This window comes from Panulirus ornatus, chromosome 30, assembly GCF_036320965.1.
Source record: "Panulirus ornatus isolate Po-2019 chromosome 30, ASM3632096v1, whole genome shotgun sequence".
NCBI classification, from domain to species: domain Eukaryota; kingdom Metazoa; phylum Arthropoda; class Malacostraca; order Decapoda; family Palinuridae; genus Panulirus; species Panulirus ornatus.
In genome coordinates, this window is record NC_092253.1 from 16,335,629 (window position 1) to 16,353,763 (window position 18,135).

Here is an 18,135-nt window from a genome sequence, read left to right on the forward strand (position 1 = left end):
CTCCACCTCCGACACATATCCTCTTGGTCAATCTTTCCTCACTCATTCTCTCCATGTGCCCAAACCACTTCAAAACACCCTCTTCTGCTCTCTCAACCACGCTCTTTTTATTTCCACACATCTCTCTTACCCTTACGTTACTCACTCGATCAAACCACCTCACACCACACATTGTCCTCAAACATCTCATTTCCAGCACATCCATCCTTCTGCGCACAACTCTATCCATAGCCCACGCCTCGCAACCATACAACATTGTTGGAACCACTATTCCTTCAAACATACCCATTTTTGCTTTCCGAGATAATGTTCTCGACTTCCACACATTCTTCAAGGCCCCCAGAATTTTCGCCCCCTCCCCCACCCTATGATCCACTTCCGCTTCCATGGTTCCATCCGCTGCCAGATCCACTCCCAGATATCTAAAACACTTCACTTCCTCCAGTTTTTCTCCATTCAAACTCACCTCCCAATTGACTTGACCCTCAACCCTACTGTACCTAATAACCTTGCTCTTATTCACATTTACTCTTAACTTTCTTCTTCCACACACTTTACCAAACTCAGTCACCAGCTTCTGCAGTTTCTCACATGAATCAGCCACCAGCGCTGTATCATCAGCGAACAACAACTGACTCACTTCCCAAGCTCTCTCATCCCCAACAGACTTCATACTTGCCCCTCTTTCCAAAACTCTTGCATTTACCTCCCTAACAACCCCATCCATAAACAAATTAAACAACCATGGAGACATCACACACCCCTGCCGCAAACCTACATTCACTGAGAACCAATCACTTTCCTCTCTTCCTACACGTACACATGCCTTACATCCTCGATAAAAACTTTTCACTGCTTTTAACAACTTTCCTCCCACACCATATATTCTTAATACCTTCCACAGAGCATCTCTATCAACTCTATCATATGCCTTCTCCAGATCCATAAATGCTACATACAAATCCATTTGCTTTTCTAAGTATTTCTCACATACATTCTTCAAAGCAAACACCTGATCCACACATCTTCTACCACTTCTGAAACCACACTGCTCTTCCCCAATCTGATGCTCTGTACATGCCTTCACCCTCTCAATCAATACCCTCCCATATAATTTACCAGGAATACTCAACAAACTTATACCTCTGTAATTTGAGCACTCACTCTTATCCCCTTTGCCTTTGTACAATGGCACTATGCACGCATTCCGCCAATCCTCAGGCACCTCACCATGAGTCATACATACATTAAATAACCTTACCAACCAGTCAACAATAGAGTCACCCCCTTTTTTAATATATTCCACTGCAATACCATCCAAACCTGCTGCCTTGCCGGCTTTCATCTTCTGCAAAGCTTTCACTACCTCTTCTCTGTTTACCAAATCATTTTCCCTAACCCTCTCACTTTGCACACCACCTCGACCAAAACACCCTATATCTGCCACTCTATCATCAAACACATTCAACAAACCTTCAAAATACTCACTCCATCTCCTTCTCACATCACCATTACTTGTTATCACCTCCCCATTTGCGCCCTTCACTGAAGTTCCCATTTGCTCCCTTGTCTTATGCACTTTATTTACCTCCTTCCAGAACATCTTTTTATTCTCCCTAAAATTTAATGATACTCTCTCACCCCACCTCTCATTTGCCCTTTTTTTCACCTCTTGCACCTTTCTCTTGACCTCCTGTCTCTTTCTTTTATACATCTCCCACTCAATTGCATTTTTTCCCTGCAAAAATCGTCCAAATGCCTCTCTCTTCTCTTTCACTAATACTCTTACTTCTTCATCCCACCACTCACTACCCTTTCTAATCAACCCACCTCCCACTCTTCTCATGCCTCAAGCATCTTTTGCGCAATCCATCACTGATTCCCTAAATACATCCCATTCCTCCCCCACTCCCCTTGCTTCCATTGTTCTCACCTTTTTCCATTCTGTACTCAGTCTCTCCTGGTACTTCCTCACACAGGTCTCCTTCTCAAGCTCACTTACTCTCGCCACCCTCTTCACCCCAACATTCACTCTTCTTTTCTGAAAACCCATACAAATCTTCACCTTAGCCTCCACAAGATAATGATCAGACATCCCTCCAGTTGCACCTCTCAGCACATTAACATCCAAAAGTCTCTCTTTCGCACGCCTGTCAATTAACACGTAATCCAATAACGCTCTCTGGCCATCTCTCCTACTTACATAAGTATACTTATGTATATCTCGCTTTTTAAACCAGGTATTCCCAATCATCAGTCCTTTTTCAGCACATAAATCTACAAGCTCTTCACCATTTCCATTTACAACACTGAACACCCCATGTATACCAATTATTCCCTCAACTGCCACATTACTCACCTTTGCATTCAAATCACCCATCACTATAACCCGGTCTCGTGCATCAAAACCACTAACACACTCATTCAGCTGCTCCCAAAACACTTGCCTCTCTTGATCTTTCTTCTCATGCCCAGGTGCATATGCACCAATAATCACCCACCTCTCTCCATCAACTTTCAGTTTTACCCATATTAATCGAGAATTTACTTTCTTACACTCTATCACATATATGGGAAGGAGACTTGTGTGAGGAAGAACCAGGAGAAACATTGCAGAATGGAAAATTGTGTGAGCAAAGGATCGTAAGGGGAGTGGGGGAGGAATGGGATGTATTCAGGGAAGCAGTGAGAGCTTGCGCAAAAGATGCTTGTGGCATGAGAAGCGTGGGAGGTGGGCAGATTGGATAGGGTAGTGAGTGATGGGATCAAGAAGTAAGATTATTAGTGAAAGAGATGAGAGAGGCATTGGACGATTTTTGCAGGGAAATAACGCAAATGACTGGGAGATCTATAAAAGAAAGTGGCAATAGGTCAAGTGAAAGGTGCAAGAGGTGAAAAAGAGGGCTAATGAGAGTTTAGGTGAGAGAGTGTCATTAAATTTTAGGGAGAATAAACAGATGTTTTGGAAGGAGGCAAATAAAGTGCGTAAGACAAGAGAACGAATGGGAACATCGGTGAAGGGGGCTAATGGTGAGGTGATAACAAGTAGTAGTGATGTGAGAGGAAAATGGAGTGAGTATTTTTAAGATTTCTTGAATTTGTTAGATGATAGAGTGGCAGATATAGGGTGTTTTGTTCGAGGTGGTGTGTGAAGTGAGAGGGTTAGGGAGAATGATTTGGTAAAAAGAGAAGAGGTAGTGAAAGCTCTACGGAAGATGAAAGCTGGCAAGGCGGTGGGTTGGGATGTTATTACAGTGGAATTTATTAAAAAAAGGTGGTAACTGTGTTGTTGAATGATTGGCAAGGATATTTGATGTATGTGTGGCTCATGGTGAAGTGCCTGAGGATTGGCGGAATTTATGCATAGTGCCATTGTACAAAGGTAAAGGGGATAGTGGTGAGTGTTCAAATTACAATTTGTTGATTATTCCTGGGAAATTATATAGGAAGGTATTGATTGAGAGGGTGAAGGCATGTACAGAGCATCAGATTGGGGAGGAGCAGTGTGGTTTCACAAGTGGAAGAGGATGTATAGATCAGATGTTTGCTTTGAAGAATGTATGTGAGAAATACTTAGAAAAACAAATGGATTTGTATGTAGCTTTTATTGATCTGGAGAAGGCATATGATGGAGTTAATAGAATGCTCTGTGGAAGGTATTAAAAATATATGGTGTGGGAGGCAAATTGCTAGAAGCGGTGAAAAGTTTTTATCAAGGATGTAAGGCATGTGTATGAGTAGGATTAGAGGAAAGTGATTGGTTCTCAGTGAATGTCGGTTAGCGGCAGGGGTGCATGATGTCTCTATGACTGTTTAATTTGTTTATGGATGGGGTTGTAAGGGAGGTGAACGCAAGAGTTTTGGAGAGAGGGGCTAGTATGCAGTCTGTTGTGGATGAAAGGGCTGATGATACAGCCCTGGTGGCTGATTTGGGTGAGAAACTGCAGATGCTGGTGACTGAGTTTGGTAGAGTGTGTGAAAGAAGAAAGCTGAGAGTAAATGTGAATAAGAGCAAGGTTATTAGGTACAGTAGGGTTGAGGGTCAAGTCAACTGGGAGGTAAAGTTGAATGGAGAAAACTGGAGGAGGTGAAGTGTTTTAGATATCTGGGAGTGGATTTGGCAGCGGATGGAACCATGGAAGCAGAAGTGAATCACAGGGTGGGGGAGGGGGTGAAAGTTCTGGGAGCATTGAAAAATGTGTGGAAAGTGAGAACATTATCTCGGAAAGCAAAAATGGGTATGTTGTAAGGAATAGTGTTTCTAACAATGTTATATGGTTGCGAGGCGTGGGCTATAGATAGGGTTGTTCGGAAGAGGGGGGATGTGTTGGAAATGAGATGTTTGAGGACATTATGTTGTGTGAGGTGGTTTGATTAAGTAATGAAAGGATAAGAGAGATGTGTGGTAATAAAAAGAGTGTGGTTGAGAGAGCAGAAGAGGGTGTTTTGAAATGGTTTTGTCACATGGAGAGAATGAGTGAGTAAAGATTGACAAAGAGGGTATGTGTATCAGAGGTGGAGGGTGACGAGAAGTGGGAGACGAAATTGGAGGTGGAAAGATGGAGTGAAATAGTTTTGAGCGATCGCGGCCTGAACATGCAGAAGGGTGAAAGGCATGCAAGGAATAAATTGAATTGGAACGATGTGGTATACTGGGTCAACATGCCGTCAATGGATTGAACCAGGGCATGTGAAGCATCTTGAGTAAAACATAGGAAGTTTTGTGAGGCCTGGATGTGGAAAGGGAGCTGTGGTTTTGGTGCATTATACATGACAGCTAGAGACTGAGTGTGAATGAATGTGGCCTTCATTGTCTTTTACTAGCACTACCTTGCGCACATGCGAGGGGAGGGGGTTGTCATATCCTGTGTGGCGAGGTGGCGATGGGAATGAATAAAGCAAGTATGAATTATGTACATGTATATATATGTATATGTCTGTGTATGTATATATATATATGTATATGTTGAAATATTAGGTATGTGTATGTGTGTGTGTGTGGATGTGTATGTATATACATGTGTAAATGGGTGGGTTGGGCCATTCTTTTGTCTTTTTCCTTGTACTGCCTCGTTAACTTGAAACAACTAAAGGGTACGGGAGTGGGGAGGTGGGGCTAGAAACCCTCCCCTTCTTGCATTTTAACTTTCTAAAAGGGGAAATAGAAGAAGGAGTCACGCAGGGAGTGCTTATCCTCCTCAAAGTCTCAGATTGGGGTGTCTAAATGTGTGTGGATGTAACCAAGATGAGAAAAAAGGAGAGATAAGTAGTATGTTTGAGGAAAGGAACCTGGATATTTTGGCTCTGAGTGAAAGGACGCTCAAGGGTAAAGGGGAAGAGTGGTTTGGAATGACTTGAGAGTAAAGTCGGGGTTAGTGAGAGGACAAGAGCAAGGGAAGGAGTAGCACTACTCCTGAAACAGGAGTGGTGGGAGTATGTTATATTGTAAGAAAGTAAACTCTAGATTGATATAGGTAAAACTGAAAGTGGATTGAGAGAGATGGGTGATTATTGGTGCATATGCACCTGGGCATGAGAAGAAAAATCATGAGAGGCAAGTGTTTTGGGAGCAGCTGAGTGAGTGTGTTAGTAGTTTTGAGGCACGAGACCGGGTTATAGTGATGGGTGATTTGAATGCAAAGGTGAGTAATGTGGCAGTTGAGGGAATAATTGGTGTACATGGGGTGTTCAGTGTTGTAAATGGAAATGGTGAAGAGCTTGTAGATTTAAGTTCTGAAAAAGGACTAGTGATTGGGAAAACCTGGTTTAAAAAGAGATATACATAGGTATACATATGTAAGTAGGAGAGATGGCCAGAGATTGTTATTGGATTACGTGTTAATTGATAGGTGCGCGAAAGAGAGACTTTTGGATGTTAATGTGCTGAGAGGTGCAACTGGGGGGATGTCTGATCATTATCTTGTGGAGGCGATGGTGAAGACTTTTAGAGGTTTTCAGAAAAGAAGAGAGAATGTTGAGGTGAAGAGAGTGGTTAGAGTAAGTTAGCTTAGGAGGGACACTTGTGTGAGGAAGCACCAGGAGAAACTGAGTACAACATGGGATAAGGTGAAAACAAAGGACGTAAGGGGAGTGGGGGAGGAATGGTAGGTATTCAGGGAAGCAGTGATAGGTTGCGCAAATGATGCTTGTTGCATGAGAAGCATGGGTGGTGGGCAGATTAGAAAGGGTAGTAAAATTATTAGTGAAAGAGAAGAGAGAGGCATTAAGACAATTTTTGCAGGGAAATAATGCAAATGACTGAGAGATGTATAAAAGAAAGAGGCAGGAGGTCAAGAGAAAGGTGCAAGAGGTGAAAAAGAGGGCAAATGAGAGTTGGGATGAGAGAGTATCATTGAATTTTAGGGAGAATAAAAAGATTTTTTGGAAGGAGGTAAATAAAGTGTGTAAGACAATGGAACAAATGGGAACATTAGTGAAGGGGGCTAATGGGGAGGTGATAACAAGTAATGGTGATGTGAGAAGGATATGGAGTGAGTATTTTGAAGGTTTGTTGAATGTGTTTGATGATAGAGTGGCAGATATAGGACATCTTGGTTGAGGTGGTGTGCAAAGTTAGAGGGTTAGGGAGAATGATTTAGTAAACAGAAAAGAGGTAGTAAAAGCTTTGCTGAAGAGGAAAGCCAGCAAGGCTGCAGGTTTGTATGGTATTGCAGTGGAATATATTAAAAAAATGGGTGACTATAATGTTGACTGGTTGGTAAGGTTATTTGATATATGTATGACTCATGGTGAGGTGCCTGAGGATTGGCAGAATGCTTGCATGGTGCCATTGTACAAAGGGAAAGGGGATAAAGGTGAGTGCTCAAATCACAGAGATATAAGTTTGTTGAGTATTCCTGGGAAAATGTATGGAAGGGTATTGATTGAGAGGGTGAAGGCATGTACAGAGCATCAGAATGGGGAAGAGCAGTGTTTTTTCAGAAATGCTAGAGGATGTGTGGATCAGGTGTTTGCTTTGAAGAATGTACGTAAGAAATACTTAGAAAAGCAAATGGATTTGTATGTAGCATTTATGGATCTGGAGAAGGCATATGATAGAGTTGACAGGGATACTCTGTGGAAGGCATTAAGAATATATGGTGTGGGAGGTAAGTTGCTAGAAGCAGTGAACAGTTTTTATCGAGGATGCAAGGCATGTGTATGAGTAGGAAGAGAGGAAAGTGATTGATTCTCTGTGAATGTTGGTTTGCGGCAAGGGTGCGTGATGTCTCCATGGATGTTTAATTTGTTTATGGATGGGGTTGTTAGGGAGGTGAATGCAAGAGTTTTGGAAAGAGGGGCAAGTGTGCAGTCTGTTGTGGATGAGAGAGCTTGGGAAGTGAGTCAGTTTTTGTTCGCTGATGATACAGCACTGGTAGCTGATTCGGTTGAGAAACTGCAGAAGCTGGTGACTGAGTTTGGTAAAGTGTGTGAAAGAAGAAAGCTGAGAGTAAATGTGAATAAGAGCAAGGTTGTTAGGTACAGTAGAGTTGAGGGACAAGTCAATTGGGAGTTAAGTTTGAATGGAGAAAAACTGGAGGAAGTGAAGTGTTTTAGATATCTGGGAGTGGATTTGGCAGCGGATGGAACCATGTAAGCGGAAGTGAATCATAGGGTGGGGGAGGGGGCGAAAGTTCTGGGAGCATTGAAGAATGTATGGAAGTTGAGAATCTTATCTTGGAAAGCAAAAATGGGTATGTTTGAAGGAATAGTGGTTCCATCAATGTTATAGGGTTGTGAGGTGTGGGCTATGGATAGAGTTGTGTGGAGGAAGGTGGATGTGCTGGAAATGAGATGTTTAAAGACAATATGTGGTGTGAGGTGGTTTGATCGTGTAAGTAATGAAAGGGTAAGAGAGATGTGTGGTAATAAAAAGAGTGTGGCTGAGAGAGCAGAAGAGGGTGTTTTGAAATGGTTTGGTCACATGGAGAGAATGAGTGAGGAAAGATTGACAAAGAGGATATATGTGTGGAGGGAACGAGGAGAAGTGGGAGACCTAATTGGAGGTGGAAAGATGGAGTGAAAAAGATTTTGAGTGATCGGGGCCTGAACATGCAGGAGGGTGAAAGGTGTGCAAGGAATAGAGTGAATTGGAACGATGTGGTATACCGGGGTCAATGTGCTGTCAATGGATTGAATCAGGGCATGTGAAGCATCTGGGGTAAACCATGGAAAGTTTTGTGGGTCCTGGATGTGGAAAGGGAGCTGTGGTTTCGGTGCATTATACATGGCAGCTAGAGACTGAGTGTGAACGAATGTTTCCCACATTAGTGAGGTAGTGCTAAGAAACAGAGGAAGAATGGCCCAGCCACTCATACACACATACATGTACATTAATGCCCATACACACACATATACATGTCAACATATACACATGTACATACATATACATACACACACAGAGAGATATACATATAACACATGCACATATTCATACTTGCTTGCCTTCATCCATTCCTGTCGTTACCTCACCCCACAGGAAACAGCATCGCTACCTTCCCTACTTCAATGATGCAGCATCAGGAAAACACATTCATTCACACTCATTCTCTAGCTGTCATGGGTAAAGCAGCAAAACCACAGCTCACTATCCACATACAGTCCCCATGCACCTTTCCATTGTTTATCCCAGACACTTCACATGCCCTGGTTCAGTTCACTGACAGCATTTTGATCTCATTATACCACATCGTTTCAATTCATTCTATTTCTTGCATGACTCTCACCCTCCTGTATGTTCAGCCACCAATCGCTCAAAATCTCTTTCACTCCATCTTTCCACCTCCAATTTGGTCTCCCACTTTTCCTTGTTCCCTCCACTTTTGTCACATGTATCCTCTTTGCCAATCTTTCCTCACGCATTCTCTCCATATGTCCAAACCATTTCAATGCATCCTCTTCTGCTCTCTCAGCCACACTCTTTCTATTTTCACACATCTCTCTTACCCTTTCATCACTTACTTGATCAAACCAACTCACACCACAAATTGTCCTCCAACATTTTATTTCCAACACATCCACCCTCCTCTGTACATCCTTGTCCATAGCCCATGCCTTGTAACCACATGATATTGTTGGAACTACAATTCCTTCAAACATACCCATTTTTGCTCTCGTATGTAACATTCTCTCCTTCCACACATTCCTTATCGCTTCCAAAACCTTCACCCCCTCCCACCACTCTGTGACTCACTTCCATTTCCATAGTTCCATTTGCTGCTAAGTCCAGTACTAGATATCTAAAACACCAGTTTTTCTCCATTCAAACTTACATTCCATTTTACTTGTCCCTCAACCTTACTGAACCTAATAACCTTCCTCTTGTTCACATTTTCTCTCAACTTTCTCCTTTCACATACTTTTCCAAACTTAGTCACCAACCTCTGCAGTTTCTCCCATGAATCAGCCACCAGAGCTGTATCATCGGCGAACAACAACTGACTCACTTCCCAGACCCACTCATTCCCAACAGACTGCATACTTGCTCCTCTCTCCAAAACTCTTGTGTTTATCTCCCTAACCACCCCATTCATAAACATATTAAACAACCATGGGGACATCACAAACCTCTACTTCAGACTGACCTTCATTGAGAACCAGTCACTCTCCCCTCTTCCTGCTTGTACACATGCCTTAACATCTTTGGTAAAACCTTTCACTGCTTCTAGCAGCTTAACCTCCCACACTATATACTCTTAAGATCTTCTGCAAAGCATCTCTATCATCCTTATCATATAGCCTTCTCCAGATCCATATGTGCTACATGCAAATCCATCTGTTTTTCTAAGTATTTCTCAGACACAGTTTTCAAAGCAAACACCTGATCCACACAACCTCTACCACTTCTAAAACCACACTGCTCTTCCCCAATCTGGTGCTCTGTACATGCCTTCACTCTTTCAGTCAATACCCTTCCATATAATATCCCAAGAATACTAAACAAACTTATGCCTCTGTAGCTTGAACATTCACTAGTATCCCCTTTGCCATTGTACAACGGTACTAGACACGCATTCCGCCAATCCTCAGGCACTTCACCAATATCCATGCATACATTAAATATCCTTACAAACCAGTCAACAACACAATCATCCCCTTTCTTAATAATTCCACTGCAATACTATTCAAACTCACTGCCTAGCTTGATTTCATCATCCGCAAAGCTTTCACTACCTCTGCTCTCTTAACTAAACCATTCTCTGTGACTCTCTCACTTTGCACACCACCCCTATCAGAACACCCTACATCTGCCACTCTGTCATCAAACACATTCAACAAACCTTCAAAATACTCACTCCATGTCCTCACTTCATCACTACCTGTTATTACTTCCCCCCTTGCCCCCTTCACGAACTTTTCCACTTGTTCTCTTGGCTTATGCACATTATTCACATCCTTCAAAAATATCATTTCATTCTCCCTAAAGTTTAATGATACTCTTTCACCATAGCTCTTATTTGCTGTCTTTTTCAACCTTTGCACCTTCCTCTTGAGCCTCTTGCCACTTTCTTTTATACAACTCCCTGTCATTTGCACTCCTTCCTTGTAAGTATCATCCAAACATCTCTTTTTTCTTTTACTAACAACTTTACTTCTTCATCCCACCACTCACTACCCTTTTTAATCTGCCCACCTCCCACCTTTTTCATGCCACATGTATCTTTTGCACATGCCATCACTGCTTCCCTAAATTCGTCCCCTTCTTCACCCACACCCTCACATCATTTGCTCTCACCTTTTGCCATTCTACACTAAATCTCTCCTGATACTTCCTCACACTCATCTTTCCAAACTCACTTACTTTCATCACTTTCTTCTCCCCAACATATACATATCAACATATACACAAATACATACATATACAAACACATACACAGACATATACATATATACACATGTACGTATTCATACTTACTTGCCTTCATAGATTCCCAGCACCACCCCACCACACATGACACAGCATCACTACCCCGTGTCAGCAAGGTAGCCTCAGGAAAACAGACAAAAAGGCCTCATTTGTTTACTCAGTCTCTAGCTGTCATGTGTAATGCACCAAAACCACAGCTCCATGTACACATCCAGGCCTCAACAGAACTTTCCATATCATTTCACCTATGTACACACATGTCCTTAGCCTAAGCTCTGTGTGTGTCTGTGTGTCTTTAGAAGGAGGGCTTTTCCTTGTAGAATACATTACTCTGATTACTCTTTGTGTGTTGCCTTGTCTCTTGATCTTGTATATGTTTACCTTGTCTTTACTTGTAGTACACACACACACACACACACACACACATACACACACTTATGCCATGACTGTGTGTGTTTAGGAGGGGAGGGGCTTCAAATGTATACCTTATTTGGAGAGAGCACCTGATCATTTTTTCCATTAATGCAAAATGAATTGTTGATAAAAGATAACTTATCTGGCTGAAGAGATGTTCAGATCAGATGAATATTTTTTGAAAAAAAAAAAGATACGATTATATGTATCTGGATTTGGATTTTTGACAAGAGCCATTTTCCTATAAAGAACTTAGTGACAATAAGTGGTTTGTGCAGTGTGATACCGTCCTCTGAGGCAGATTTACCGACAGATATCTGCATTCTTCACAACTCATGATGCTTGGACTACATGTGCCTGAACTCAGTTTCATCTGCACAACTTTCCACCTTCCTGAAGACACCTATGCATTCCCCTAATGGTCATTCTCTCTACCCACCAATCACCAGAAATCTGCTTGAAAAGATGCAGAAAAGGGAATGCAAGCTCACTCTTGATCACTCTTACAACACCAATCAGTAAGTCCTAAAGACACTGGTTCTCCAGTCTCTTACCACCTTTCACGTGGACTTCATCTGACATTTCAAAAGGAAGCTACCAGATGCTGCACCAGCTTTTTTGCTTCACCTATATCATCAGAGATGTCTTGTGCATGACTTACACTCACCACTAAAGCAGTATGAAGCCCATACTAGCTCTTACTGACCACTACAAGAACAGCCTTCCTCCAACCTTGCTTTGAGAACAGGCTTCTTCAAACCTTGCTGTGAGAACAGCCTTCCTGTAACCTTACTACAAGAACAGCCTTCCTCCAACCTTTGTGAATATCTTAAACAACGCTTAATGTTTTAGTATAGACTCTTTGTGATTCCCTCTTCCTTTGTTTTTCCCCACTTTGTCTTGATTATAAGCATTCCCCATATATTTTCAGCCCTCCTGCATTTTCAACAGGCCATATGTTATCATTATTATTATTATTATTATTATTATTATTATTATTATTATTATTATTATTATTAATATTATTATTATTATCATTATTACAGTGATATATGATACGAAAGATGGAGTGAAAAAGATTTTAAGTGATCGGGGCCTGAACATGCAGGAGGGTGAAAGGTATGCAAGGAATAGAGTGAATTGGAACGATGTGGTATACCGGGGACGATGTGCTGTCAGTGGATTGAACCAGGGCATGTGAAGCGTCTGGGGAAAACCATGGAAAGTTCTGTGGGGCCTGGATGTGGAAAGGGAGCTGTGGTTTCGATGCATTATTACATGACAGCTAGAGACTGAGTGTGAACGAATGTGGCCTTTCTTGTCCTTTCTTAGCGAATACCTCGCACTTATGAGGGGGGGGTTGTTATTCCATGTGTGGCGAGATTGCAATGGGAATGAATAAAGGCAGACAGTATGAATTATGTACATGTGTATATATGTATATGTCTGTGTGTATATATATGTATACGTTGAGATGTATAGGTATGTATAATTGCGTGTGTGGACTTGTATGTATATACATGTGTATGTGGGTGGGTTGGGCCATTCTTTCGTCTGTTTCCTTGCGCTACCTCGCTAACGTGGGAGACGGCAACGAAGCAAAATAGAAAAAAAATTATTATCATTATTATTATTATTATTATTATCATTTATATTTCATTGTTATTATTATTATTATTATTATTATTATTATTATTATTATTATTATTATTATTATTTTTTTTTTTAATTTTCCAAAAGAAGGAACAGAGAAGGGGGCCAGGTGAAGATATTCCCTCAAAGGCCCAGTTCTCTGTTCTTAACACTACCTCGCTAACGCGGGAAATGGCAAATAATTTGAAAGAAAGAAAGAAAGAATTATTATTGTTATTATTATTATTGTTATTATCATTATTATTGTTATTATTATTATTATTATTATTATTATTATATTTTTATTATACTTTGTCACTGTCTCCCGCGTTTGCGAGGTAGCGCAAGGAAACAGACGAAAGGAATGGCCCAACCCCCCCCCCATACACATGTATATACATACGTCCACACACGCAAATATACATACCTACACAGCTTTCCATAGTTTACCCCAGACGCTTCACATGCCTTGATTCAATCCACTGACAGCACGTCAACCCCGGTATACCACATCGCTCCAATTCACTCTATTCCTTGCCCTCCTTTCACCCTCCTGCATGTTCAGGCCCCGATCACACAAAATCTTTTTCACTCCATCTTTCCACCTCCAATTTGGTCTCCCTCTTCTCCTCGTTCCCTCCACCTCCGACACATATATCCTCTTGGTCAATCTTTCCTCACTCATTCTCTCCATGTGCCCAAACCACTTCAAAACACCCTCTTCTGCTCTCTCAACCACGCTCTTTTTATTTCCACACATCTCTCTTACCCTTACGTTACTCACTCGATCAAACCACCTCACACCACACATTGTCCTCAAACATCTCATTTCCAGCACATCCATCCTCCTGCGCACAACTCTATCCATAGCCCACGCCTCGCAACCATACAACATTTTGGAACCACTATTCCTTCAAACATACCCATTTTTGCTTTCCGAGATAATGTTCTCGACTTCCACACATTCTTCAAGGCCCCCAGATTTTCGCCCCCTCCCCCACCCTATGATCCACTTCCGCTTCCATGGTTCCATCCGCTGCCAGATCCACTCCCAGATATCTAAAACACTTCACTTCCTCCAGTTTTTCTCCATTCAAACTCACCTCCCAATTGACTTGACCCTCAACCCTACTGTACCTAATAACCTTGCTCTTATTCACATTTACTCTTAACTTTCTTCTTCCACACACTTTACCAAACTCAGTCACCAGCTTCTGCAGTTTCTCACATGAATCAGCCACCAGCGCTGTATCATCAGCGAACAACAACTGACTCACTTCCCAAGCTCTCTCATCCCCAACAGACTTCATACTTGCCCCTCTTTCCAGAACTCTTGCATTTACCTCCCTAACAACCCCATCCATAAACAAATTAAACAACCATGGAGACATCACACACCCCTGCCGCAAACCTACATTCACTGAGAACCAATCACTTTCCTCTCTTCCTACACGTACACATGCCTTACATCCTCGATAAAAACTTTTCACTGCTTCTAACAACTTGCCTCCCACACCATATATTCTTAATACCTTCCACAGAGCATCTCTATCAACTCTATCATATGCCTTCTCCAGATCCATAAATGCTACATACAAATCCATTTGCTTTTCTAAGTATTTCTCACATACATTCTTCAAAGCAAACACCTGATCCACACATCCTCTACCACTTCTGAAACCACACTGCTCTTCCCCAATCTGATGCTCTGTACATGCCTTCACCCTCTCAATCAATACCCTCCCATATAATTTACCAGGAATACTCAACAAACTTATACCTCTGTAATTTGAGCACTCACTCTTATCCCCTTTGCCTTTGTACAATGGCACTATGCACGCATTCCGCCAATCCTCAGGCACCTCACCATTAGTCATACATACATTAAATAACCTTACCAACCAGTCAACAATACAGTCAAGAGAAAGGTGTAAGAGGTGAAAAAAAGGGCAAATGAGAGTTGGGGTGAGAGAGTATCATTAAATTTTAGGGAGAATAAAAAGATGTTCTGGAAGGAGGTAAATAAAGTGCGTAAGACAAGGGAGCAAATGGGAACTTCAGTGAAGGGCGCAAATGGGGAGGTGATAACAAGTAGTGGTGATGTGAGAAGGAGATGGAGTGAGTATTTTGAAGGTTTGTTGAATGTGTTTGATGATAGAGTGGCAGATATAGGGTGTTTTGGTCGAGGTGGTGTGCAAAGTGAGAGGGTTAGGGAAAATGATTTGGTAAACAGAGAAGAGGTAGTGAAAGCTTTGCGGAAGATGAAAGCCAGCAAGGCAGCAGGTTTGGATGGTATTGCAGTGGAATTTATTATTATTATTATTTCTTTCTTTCTTCTTTCAAACTATTCGCCATTTCCTGCATTAGCGAGGTAGCGTTAAGAACAGAGGACTGGGCCTTTGAGGGAATACCCTCACCTGGCCCAATTCTCTGTTCCTTCTTTTGGAAAATTAAAAAAAAAAACGAGAGGGGAGGATTTCCAGCCCCCCGCTCTCTCCCCTTTTAGTCGCCTTCTACGACACGCAGGGAATACGTGGGAAGCATTCTTTCTCCCCTATCCCTATTATTATCATTTATTATTATACTCTAACGCTGTCTTCCGCATTAGCAAGGTAGCACAAGGAAACAGACAAAAGAATGGCCCACCCCACCCACATACACATGTATATACATAAACTCCCACACACGCACAATGTATACATACATATACATACACAGACATATACATATATACACATGCACATATTCATACATGCTGCCTTCATCCATTCCCAACTCCACCCCGCCACACATGAAATGACACCCCCTCCCCCTGTGTGCACACAAGGTAGCGCTAGGAAAAGACAACAAAGGCCACATTCGTTCACACTCAGTCTCTAGCTGTCATGTATAATGCACCGAACCCGCAGCTCCCTTTCCACATCCAGGTCCCACAAAACTTTCCATGGTTTACCCCAGATGCTTCACATCCCCTGGTTCAATCCATTGACAGCACGTCGACCCTGGTATACCACATCGTTCCAGTTCACTCTATTCCCTGCACGCCTTTCACCCTCATGTATGTTCAGGCCCCAATTGCTCAAAATCTTTTTCTCTCCATCCTTCCACCTCCAATTTGGTCTTCCACTTCTTGTTTCCTCCACCTCTGACACATATATCCTCTTTGTTAATCTTTCTTCACTCATTCTCTCCATGTGACCAAACCATTTCAAAACACCCTTTTCTGCTCTCTCAACCACTCTCTTTTTATTACCACACATCACTCTTACCCTTTCATTACTTACTCGATGAAACCATCTCAAACATCTCATTTCCAACACATCCACCCTTCTCTGCACAACCCCATCTATCGCCCATGCCTCACAACCATATGACATTGTTGGAACCACTATTCCTTCAAACATACCCATTTTTGCTCTCTGAGATAACGTTCTTGCCTTCCATCCATTCTCCAATGCTCTCAGAACCTTTGTTCCCTCCCTCACCCTGTGACTCACTTCCGCTTCTATGGTTCCATCCACTGCCAAATCCACTCCCAGATATCTAAAACACTTCACTTCCTTCAGTTTTTTTTTCCATTCAAACTTACCTCCAAATTGACTTGTCCCACAATCCTACTGAACCTGATAACCTTGCTCTTATTCACATTTACTCTCAGCTTTCTTCTTTCACACACTTTACCAAACTCAGTCACCAACTTCTGCAGTTTCTCACCCGAATCAGCCACCAGTGCTATATCATCAGCGAAGAACAACTGACTCACTTCCCAAGTCCTCTCAGCCACAAAAGACTGCATACTTGCCCCTCTCTCCAAAACTCTTGTATTCACCTCCCTAACAACCCCATCCATAAACAAATTAAACAGCCATGGGGACATCACACATCCCTGCCGCAAACCGACATTCACTGGGAACCACTCACTTTCCTCTCTCTCTACTTGTGCACATGCCTTACATCCTCGATAAATACTTTTCACTGCATCTAGCAACTTACTTCCCACACCATATACTCTTGATACCTTCCACAGAGCATCTCTATCAACTCTGTCATATGCCTTCTCCAGATCCATAAATGCTACATACAAATCCATATGCTTTTTTAAGTATTTCTCACATACATTCTTCAAAACAAACACCTGGGGATAGGGGAGAAAGAATACCTCCCACGTATTCCCTGCGTGTCGTAGAAGGCGACTAAATTGGGAGGGAGCGGGGGGCTGGAAATCCTCCCCTCTCAATTTTTTTTAATTTTCCAAAAGAAGGAACAGAGAAGGGGGCCAGGTGAGGATATTCCCTCAGTGGCCCAGTTCTCTGTTCTTAACGCTACCTCGCTAACGCGGGAAATGGCGAATAGTTTGAAAAAAAAAAAAAAAAATATTATTTATGTGCTGAAAAAGGACTGATGATTGGGAATACCTGGTTTAAAAAGCGAGATATACATAAGTATACTTATGTAAGTAGGAGAGATGGCCAGAGAGCGTTATTGGATTACGTGTTAATTGACAGGCGCGCGAAAGAGAGACTTTTGGATGTTAATGTGCTGAGAGGTGCAACTGGAGGGATGTCTGATCATTATCTTGTGGAGGCTAAGGTGAAGATTTGTATGGGTTTTCAGAAAAGAAGAGTGAATGTTGGGGTGAAGAGGGTGGTGAGAGTAAGTGAGCTTGGGAAGGAGACTTGTGTGAGGAAGTACCAGGAGAGACTGAGTACAGAATGGAAAAAGGTGAGAACAATGGAAGTAAGGGGAGTGGGGGAGGAATGGGATGTATTTAGGGAATCAGTGATGGATTATGCAAAAGATGCTTGTGGCATGAGAAGAGTGGGAGGTGGGTTGATTAGAAAGGGTAGTGAGTGGTGGGATGAAGAAGTAAGAGTATTAGTGAAAGAGAAGAGAGAGGCATTTGGACGATTTTTGCAGGGAAAAAATGAAATTGAGTGGGAGACGTATAAAAGAAAGAGACAGGAGGTCAAGAGAAAGGTGCAAGAGGTGAAAAAAAGGGCAAATGAGAGTTGGGGTGAGAGAGTATCATTAAATTTTAGGGAGAATAAAAAGATGTTCTGGAAGGAGGTAAATAAAGTGCGTAAGACAAGGGAGCAAATGGGAACTTCAGTGAAGGGCGCAAATGGGGAGGTGATAACAAGTAGTGGTGATGTGAGAAGGAGATGGAGTGAGTATTTTGAAGGTTTGTTGAATGTGTTTGATGATAGAGTGGCAGATATAGG

The 18,135-nt window shown here is 42.1% G+C and overlaps 1 protein-coding gene across 2 annotated transcripts in view; it reads left to right on the forward strand.

Annotated features, from left to right (window-relative positions):
- pasha (partner of drosha) overlaps positions 1-18,135 on the forward strand; it is a 458,101-nt gene that overhangs the window by 412,403 nt on the left and 27,563 nt on the right. The window lies entirely within an intron of this gene.